We start from the raw sequence: 10,124 nt of genomic DNA, 5'->3' as shown, positions 1-10,124 counted from the left end.
GTAAAGAGATTGGTGAGAAGGCTGCTGCAGGGCCTTACACATCTTCCCAGTGAAACTGGACTCTTTGGTGACTGGGGAACTTGTTCAATTAGGAAGAGGATCCTTTTCGTACCTTCCCATTGCATTTGGCCAGATTTACTTCAGGAAGCAATGTGTCCTCGGAGCTAAGCCAAATTCTACCTAGGCCGAAGAGCTTGGACTGGAGACAGGTGGCGGTTTTCCCTTCAGCTTGTCTGGCCGTCCCTCCAAAGGCTAATAACTATGCTACTTGTTAAGTGCTTACTATGTGCTTAGCACTGTCCTAGGCGCTGGGATAGGTACAAGTTACTCAGGTTGGACACAGTCCCTGTCCCACATGGGGCTCACAGTATTAATCCTCATTTTACAAATGAGGTAGGTGAAGCACAGGGAAGTTAAGTGACTTACCCAAGGTCATGCAGCAAGCACTTGGCAGTTGACAGTTACTCAGCCTCCTTTTTCAATCAATCAATCAATCATATTTATTGAGCGCTTAATGTGTGCAGAGCACTGTACTAAGCGCTTGGGAAGTACAAGTTGACAACATATAGAGACAGTCCCTACCCAACAGTGGGCTCACAGTCTAAAAGGGGGAGACAGAGAACAAAACCAAACATACTAACAAAATAAAATAAATAGAATAGATATGTACAAGTAAAGTAAATAAATAGAGTAATAAATATGTGCAAACATATATACGTATATACAGGTGCTGTGGGGAAGGGAAGGAGGTAAGATGGGGGTGATGGAGAGGGCGACGAGGAGGAGAGGAAGGAAGGGGCTCAGTCTGGGAAGGCCTCCTGGAGGAGGTGAGCTCTCAGTAGGGCCTTGAAAGACCTAGGTATCAGCTCCAATCCTCCACTTTCCCCACACTGGAGGTCTGGACCACCATCTTGTACACCCTCAAACTCTTGGGACGGTGCTCTGCACAAAGTAAGTGCTCAACAAATACCGCTGATTAACTCGAGGGCTGGTAGCTACTCCCTCTGACAGAATAGTGTTGTGAGGGAAATAGAGACATTTTTATGGTATTAAGTGCTTATCATGTGCAAGGCACTGTACTAAGTGCTGAGGTAGATTCAAGCTAATCAGGTAGGGATAGTCCATGTCGCAAATGGGGCTCACAGTCTTAATCCCCGTGTTTCAGATGAAGTAACTGAGGCACAGAGAAGTTTAGTCACTTGCCCAAGGTCACACAGCTGGCAAGTGGCAGAGCAGCGATTAGAACCCAGGTCCTTCTGACTGCCAGGCCCATGCTCTGTCCCCCTGGCCACACTGCTTCTTTAGCAGAGACTTGCTGTACTATCTAAGACTTAAGTGGTGTCTTTTCCAGGTCAAAAGGGAACCTGGAGGACTTGAAAAGTTAAACAGGAATTTAAGACTTGAGCAGGTATGTTAGTGCTGCACTTGGTGCTGGTTTCCTGGGAGAGTTGGGGTCGGGCTGGGGGGAAGGGGTCCCACCCTGCTGGAAGACTGGGTTGGGCCTGCATGAGTGCATCAGGTCTGAGGAAAATGAGAGAACTGCCTGCCCTACAGGCCACGGAGACTTTGCAGATGTGTGAGGAAGGTCAGTATAACTTCTAATGACAGACCTTGAAGGTGAGCATGCATCTATGCCCATGGCTTAGAACAGGGCTTGACTCTCAGTAACTGCTTAACAGATACCATAAAAAAAGGTCCTTCCTGTATCCCGTTCTATCATGTGCAGTTAAAATAGCGCTGAGAATCAGTTTTTTAGCACTACTACTACTACTACTAATAATGATGGCATTTATTAAGCGCTTACTATGTGCAAAGCACTGTTCTAAGCGCTGGGGAGGTACAAGGTGATCAGGTTGTCCCACGGGGGCTCACAGTCTTAATCCCCATTTTACAGATGAGGGATCTGAGGCCCAGAGAAGTTAAATGACTTGCCCAAAGTCACACAGCTGACAGTTGGCGGAGCCGGGATTTGAACCCATGACCTCTGACTCCAAAGCCCATGCTCTTTCCACTGAGCCATGCTGCATTTCTTATTTTTCCAAAACCATTTTACATTCCTTCATTTTATCCATAGCGTCCCTGCGAGGTAGGGATTACTCCAATTTTCAGATGAGGAAACAGACTCGGGTACATTGAGACTTACCTGAGGTCACCCAGCAGCCTAGTGACATAAATGGGACTATAATCCAGGTTTCCTAACTCCCGGACCCTTGCTCTTCCTGTTAGAACACATTACCTCTTACTTGTCTTATAGAGGTAAGGTATGAAGTACAATGTGTTTCTCAGTATTGTTCTATTTTATGGGTTATCATAATCACATTTCACCATTCTGGAGAGCCAAACATGAGTGATCATAGTCATACTTAAGCTTTGTGAAGAGACTGGGTCCTCAAAAGCCCAGAGTGCTTACACACATTTCCAGTGTTAGTCTCACAACATCCTGAATGTTGGCTAGGGGACAAGGGAAGACTTGTCTGGTGGGTCCCCTAATCAATCAGTAGCATTTGTCAAGCCCTGCTGAGTGCTTGGCACTACTGAGTGCTTGGGACAGTACAACAAAATGCATTCCCTGCCCTCATGGAGCCTTCAGTCGAATGGAGTTAGGGCTGTAGTTTGGTAGGGTCTCTAGACTGTAAGACCACCCCACCTTTGGACTGTAAGCTCATTAGCTCATTGTGGGCAGAGAATGTGCCTACCAGCTCTGTTGTACTGCAGTCTCCCCAGTGCTTAGTACAGTCCTCTGCACACGGTAAATGGTCAATAAATACTATTGGTTGACTGGGGCTTTGGAATTGGGCCTACTCTAGTAAGCGCTGGGGTAGATGCAAGCTAATTAGTTTGGGCACAGTCCATGTCCCACACAGGGCTCACAGTATTAATCCCCATTTTACAAATGAGGTAAGTGAAGCACAGAGAAGTTAAGTGATTTACCCAAGGTCCCACAGCAGACAAGTGGCAGCCAGGATTAGAACACATGACCTTTTGACTTTCAGGCCCATGCTTCATCCACTAGACCACGTTACTTTTCCCAGGCCCATGCTCTTTCCACTACTAGCCTTGCCCCACAAATACCTCTTCTCACCCTAGGCCCTTGAGTATTCCACTAAGTTCCAGAACCCTTATCTTGATTCTACCTTGTCTCACCCTTCCAGGAGTTGGATTTAAACCTGGACTGTTTTCCATGAACCTTCGGGTTTGGGAACCTAAGAGTGACCTCTGGTTGCAGCAGGAGTCAGAGGTTTTTTTTATGGTTATTATGTTAAGCACCTGCTATATGCCAGGCACTGTACTAAGCACTGGGGTAGATACAAGATAATCAGGTTGGATACAGTCCCTGTCCCAAATAGGGCTCACAGTCTTAATCCCTATTTTGCAGATGAGGGAACTGGGGCACAGAGAAGTGCCCAAGGTCACACAGCAGACAAGTCATGGGAGCTGGGATTATAACCCAGGTTCTTAGGATTTCAAGGCCCTTGCTTTATCCACTAGGCCACACTGCTGCTCTGAAGCCTAAACCAAACTTTGGGCCTTGAGGTCAGTGGCCTCGGACAAGCACTTACTATGTGACTGGCAATGAACTAAAGTCTGGAATAGATACAAGTTAATCAGGTTGGACACAGTGCATATCCCACATGGGGCTTACAGTCTAAATCCCCATTTTACAGATGAGGTAACGGAGGCACAGAGAAATTACATAATAATAATGATGGCATTTGTTAAGCGCTTACTATGTGCGAAGCACTGCTCTAAGCGCTGGGGCGATACAAGGTGATTAGGTTGTCTCACATAGGGCTCACAGTCTTAATCCCCATTTTACAGATGAGGTAACGGAGGCACAGAGGAGTTAAGTGACTTGCCCAAAGTCACACAGCAGACAAGTGGTGGAGCGGAATTAGAACCCGTGACCTCTGACTCCCAAGCCCGTACTCTTTTCACTGAGACTTACCTAAGGCCCCGTAGCAGACAAGTGGCAGAGCAGGGATTAGAACCCAGGTCCTTCTGACTCCTAGGTTCATGCTCTGTCCACTAGGCCACCCTGCTTCTCAGTGACACTTGCTCTGACTGACAAATGTACCACCCTGTACCGTGGTAGGGTGGCCCTGCCCTGCTCTAACCAGTGTACGCCTGCTTGCTCCCTCCCCATGGGTTTGCTTTGGCCTCTAAGGAGCCTTTGCAATGTAAAACCTCAATGTCCTTTACTTTGTCAGGTGGGCGGGGAGGGGGGTGATGTACAGACAGAGTCTGGGCTGCCATAATAAACGGCCCTGGGCTCATTGCCCAGAAAGCCAGCTGGGTGGCAGGCTGCGCGAGGGAGCCAAAAAGCCAAGATGAAAAAGCAGACTAAATTACACAGGTGTGCCAGCCCGGGTTGATAAGCCCGCAGCAAGCATTAAAGGCGGCAAGAGAAGGCGCTATCGGCAGCATGGCCCGCGACTGAAACATCGAACTGGGAGTTCGTTTCTGAAATGGAGGTAACAGCTCATGCCACCTGCCCCTCCTGCCAAGCGTACTCAAAGACATTTTGCATTGTGGGGGCTGATGAGATAATACAGAAACTGCAAGGCACTTTGAGGTATGGGGAAGAAAAGCTTTCTGGTTAGGATCTGAGGACTGACAGCAGCCCGAATTGATTAAGGACGATGAAGAGCGAGATGGCTCAGGCCACATACGTGGAAACAGGATTGGCTTTTTTCTCCTATTGACAAGGCATCAGATCTCACAGAGCTGCTACCCTGGGATCCTGTCTCTCTGATCTGTTCATTCTGTCATCTTTCCTCCCTTTTTCTTTTTAGCCCTTTTTTGTGAAAGCACCCTTTCTAGTAATAATGGTATTTCTCGAGTCCTTGCTGGGTGCAGTGGACTGCACTAAGCCCAATCTGCTATGAGGGAGCTTCACAAATAATTAAGCTTTCAGTCAACGGCCCCCCTATTTGTGTCTTTCAGTTTCACCGCATTGACTTGGCATCTCCTGGCATGACATTTGGCAATTATAGAAGTTTTACAAAGCAGGAGAAAGGCAGACCTGTATTGGGAAGTTGAAGTGAGGAGAGGATGAAGGGAGGGTACGATGCTTTCTGTGAAAGGCTCCTGATTGATTTTACTCCTGAAAAGGTAGTGGGTGTTTGAGGGAGTTTTAGTGAGAGATTTCTGGTCTTTTCCCATAATGCTCCCTGATGAAATCTACCATCATTGTCATGATAGTGGTATTTGTTAAACACAGTATGCCAAGCATAGTACTAAGCCCTGGGGTAGATAGAGAAGCAGCGTGATGTAGTGGATAGAGCATGGGCCCGGGAGTCAGAAGGTCATAGGTTCTAATCCCGGCTCTGCCGCTTGTCTGCTGTGTGACCTTGGGCAAGTCACTTCACTTCTCTGGACCTCAGTTACCTCGACTGTGAAATGGGGATTAAGACTGTGAACCCCACGTGGGACAATCTGACTACCTTGTATCTACCCCAGCGCGTAGAACAGTGCTTGACACATAGTAAGAACTTAATACCATTATTATTATTATTACAAGATCATGAGATTAAATCCCAGTCCCTGTCCTAAATGGGTCTAACAGTGTAAAAGAGAGGGAGAACAGGTATTCCATCCTCATTTTACAGATGAGGAAACTGAGGCACAAAGAAGTTAAGTGGCTTGCCCAAGGTCATGCAACAAGCAAGTGGTGAAGCCAGGATTAGGATCCCAGTCCCTTTACTTCCAGGACAATATTCTTTCTATTAGACCATGTTCCCAATTTTCCTGTAGTCATTCATTCAGGCAGTCAGTCAGTCAATTGTATTTATTGAGCCCTTAAAGTGTGCAAAGCACTGTACTAAGCCCTTGGGAGAGTACAATATAACAATAAATAGACACATTCCCAATGACTCCCTCATCCACCTTCCAATCAGGCTATCAACATGCATAGGAGGACTTTATTAGTGCATTTTTATATTTCCTCAGATGAAGGACTGCCCCGAGATTACCAGAGAGTTTTTCCATCTCCTCTGTTTTGTAACATAATGAGATTATGAGAAACCTGACTAGGATTTCCATTAGACTGCTTGGCATTCCCAGCAGGAAGACCTCATTTGTTATCCCATCCTTTCACCCCAAGTGTGTCTAACATCCTCTCGGGAGCCTTCAGGAACTCTGGGGGAATCAAGGAAATTTTGGGGTGTGACTCCCTCCCCAAACAAGTTCTTTAGGCCCAGTCAGAGGAGAAGCAGGCCAGTGGTTTTCATATACCCTAAGGTTTAGCTCCTTTTTCTTTCTGCCCACTGTTCTTTGTACTGAACATTAAAACTCATTCCTTGGACAACTTCTGTATCCTTTGTTTTGTCCTCCACAGAATAGGATACACAAATGGCTAGGAGACAGCAAGAAAACACCAGCCATTTCAGTGAGAGATGTTTGCATTATGAATGGGCTTGTGGCAGGCAGCTTTTCAAAAACCCTTGAGTAAACTAAGACTGAGGAACTTGCTCTGAAGTGTTGCATTGTACTCTCTCTAACTGCTCAATACTGTTGATTGATTGATTGAAGTAGCTTAGTCCTTGTACATACCTGCCGCTCTGTCTTTTACGCATTGACAGTCAGAAGGAGGGTATTTTTTATCTCAAGCATGGTGGTTCATTTCCTACCTCTTAAGCAAAGAGGGCATTTTTTATTTTCTGCATGGGAAACAGTGTGGCCTAGTGGAAAGAACACAGGCCTCGGAGTCAGAGGGAGTCTGCTGTGGGACCTTGGGCAAGTCGCTTAACTTCTCTGTGCCTCAATCATCCCATCTTTAAAATTGGGATTAAGACTGTGAGCCCCATGTAGGGCATGGACTGTGTCCAATCTAATTAGCTGGTATCTACTCCAGCACTTAATACAGTGCTTGGCACATAGTAATTGCATAACAAATACCATAAAAAGGTTATTTCAGGGAATGTGACTGTATTGAATGACCTCAGAGATTGTTTCCTCATAGTTTTGGAAGGGTTAACATCCAATCTTGCAATTAAGAAGAGAGCATGGTATAGTGCAGATAGAGTGCTTGATTCCCAGGCTCTCCCACAGACTTGACCTAGGGTGACAATACTAAAAATAACAATGGCACTTGTTAAGCACTTACTGTGTGCCAAGCATTGCTCTAAGTACTGAGGTAGATACACCTTAATCAGGTTGGACACAGTCTCTGTCCCACATGGGGCTCACGCTCTTAACCCCTTTTTACAGATGAGGGAACTGAGATCCCAAAAAGTTAAGTGAATTACCCAAGGTCCCACAGCAGACATGTGGTGGAGCTGGGATTAGAACCCAGGTCCTTCTGTCTCCCAGACCCATGCTCTATCCACTAAGCCACATTGCTTCTCTAAAGGGATTTTATTTGATTACATATATTGTGGTATATGTTAAGTGCCAGTGCTATGTGCCAGGCACTGTACTAAGCACTGGGGTGGATGCAACCAAATTAGGTTGGATACAGTCCCTATCCCATATGGGGCTCATAGTCTCAATTCCCATTTTACAGATGAGGTAATTGAGGCACAGAGGAAGTGAAGTGACTTGCCCAGGGTCACCCAGCAGACAAGTGGTGGAGCCAAGATTAGAACCCACAACCTTTAGACTCCCAGGCCCATGCCCTATCCACTAAACCATGCTGCTTTATAATAATGATGGTATTTGCTAAGCATTTACTATGTGACAGACACTGTAATAAACGCTGAGGGGAGAATACAAGCAAACTTTCCCTTCCCTTGTGCTGCTGTTTTGGGATACAGGTCAGTCAGTTATGGCAGAGGAAATTGCTAATATGGGGTGAGAGAGGAAGAAGGATTCTCCTCCTGAAGTGAGATAATGTGGGTTTGGACCACACTTCATCCTGACTCGCTTCCTTCTGTTCACAACTTCTTCCCCTCTTTATCCTTCTCCTTGTTGTTCTCCTCCTCCTCATCCCCCTCTCCAGGCTGCATTCCAGCAGCAAAGGCCCTATTCCTGAGAGTTGAGCCTCTGACCCACTGCAGAAGGGTCTGAGTTATAAGCCCGGAGATCTTTCCCCACCGACCCATCATTTGCTAAACAAAAAAGGACATTCTGGCCAAAGTCAATGTGGCAATCACCTCCAAATCGGGTTGCCATCAAATGCAGCTCCAAGCGTCAGCAGTTGTTATTACTATTAATATTTTTACTATATTTGTTAAGCACTCACTTTGTGCCAGGGAGAATTCTGAGCACTGACACAGGCATGCTCAGAGCAGCCTTCATAGCTTTACAGTCACACCTTACTGACTTCAGCCACAAAGCCTGCACACAGGCACAGAGCAGCCCTTTCTTTGGTGTCCATTGATGGTAAATATGAACAAATTTGAGATGGTTATGCTATTTTAAATAATGCATGTGTGAAGAAGTGTAGGTAGAGAATGCAAGAATGTGTTTGGTTTGGTGATGCGCTATTAGAAAGCTCAGAGAAATAGCCACTGGCTCTTACAAAATACATATTTTCTTCCCCAAAACATTTTTCTATCAGCATATAGCAGTTGAAAGTAGGAAGGGGCAATTCAATGTACTGGAAAGACCATGTTGAGGTCTGGACAGCATGAATTTTCAGAATAAAATGTGATCTAGTTTAGGTAGAGTGGACATCCATCCAGTTTTATCATGGACATTCCAGTGTTCAGTCAGTCCATATATTACCTGTATATTATTTAAGCACACTGTCTTCCTCTGCCTGTGTTCTGAATTCTGCTGCTCGGCAGTGGTGCCCATATTCTGAGGAATCTGAGAAGAGAACCTAAAGGATTGTCATTGTTTTTGATTCCCCACTTCTCTTGCTGCTTAGTAATTATTATTATTTTTATATTAACTGTGGTATTTGTTAAGCATTTACTATGTCCCAAGCACTGGGATAGATGCAGTCAGATCAGATCCAGTTTCTGTCCCATAATGAGCCTCGCAGACTCAGAGAGGGAGAACAGGAATTTAACCACCATTTTATAGATGAGGACTGAAGGGCAGAAAAGCTACGTGGCGAAGCTGAGATTAAAACTCAGGTCTCCTGTCTCTTAGTGCTGTGTTCTTTCCACCAGGCCATGTTGCCTCTCCCTTCTGCTGAATGGTTAAGTGGATAGGCAGTTGGAGGAAATGACACAGGAAAAGGATTATCCAAGCCAGGTCCAAACCTGACTGAATTTACCTCTGTGCTGACCCTCCTAATGCCAAAGTCTCAAGAATACCAGACCTAGAAGCAGCAAAGCTGTATAGAACACTAAACAGAGAGCCAGGATACTTGGATTCTTATGGTCGCTTTGTTGCTGAACTCTGTGTTTGGGCGAGTCATATGACCTCTCAGAGCCCTAGATAGCCCCCCCTGTAAAATAGGATGATTCTATCCATTCCGTGCTGCTATGAAATAACATATGTACATGTAACTCTTTGGAGGAAAAGTGTTATATAAATGCAAGACACTTGTACTATTGTTCAAAACATATTCATTGTTTTAAAATTGTTTGAATGGCATCTAGAACTCCTTGAAGGGAAAACAATTTTGAGCTAGCAAACAGTTCTATATATTTCCACTCAAGAAACAGAGTCCTTTGTTTATTACATAAAACAAGTATTGCAAGAAGTGGTTTTCAAAGTATAACTTTATTTTGACACTTTATAAAATGAAACAAGTAGCCTTATGTGATTTCCTGCCTTGACCTAGTATGAAGTTACAAGTCATAAATCTAAAACCTCTCAAATTATTGAGGAAAGAACTGTTCATCGTAAAACATGGACTGTGTCCAGCCTACTTAGCTGGTCTCTAGCCCCGTGCTTAATACAGTGCCTGGCACGTAGCAAGCACTTATCAAGTACCATTAAAAAATCTGCAGGTTAAGGAACTTGTCCCAACCCAATAATAATCATCATGGTATTTAAGTGCTTACTAGGTGCCAAGCACTGTGGCCAGCACTGGGATAGGTACAATACAATCAGATCAGACTCAGTCCCTGTTCCACAGGGGGCTTACATTCTGAAGGAAAAGGGAGAGTATTTTATTCCTATTTTACAGACAAGTCTTCAACTATTCACACTGGATCGTTGCATAAAACATACAAACAAAACGCATCAACTACAGTTGAGGTTCCGGTGGATGGCCACCTGAGAAT

Source organism: Tachyglossus aculeatus, chromosome 2, assembly GCF_015852505.1.
Source record: "Tachyglossus aculeatus isolate mTacAcu1 chromosome 2, mTacAcu1.pri, whole genome shotgun sequence".
Classification (NCBI taxonomy): Eukaryota; Metazoa; Chordata; class Mammalia; order Monotremata; family Tachyglossidae; genus Tachyglossus; species Tachyglossus aculeatus.
This window is presented reverse-complemented; position numbering follows the sequence as displayed.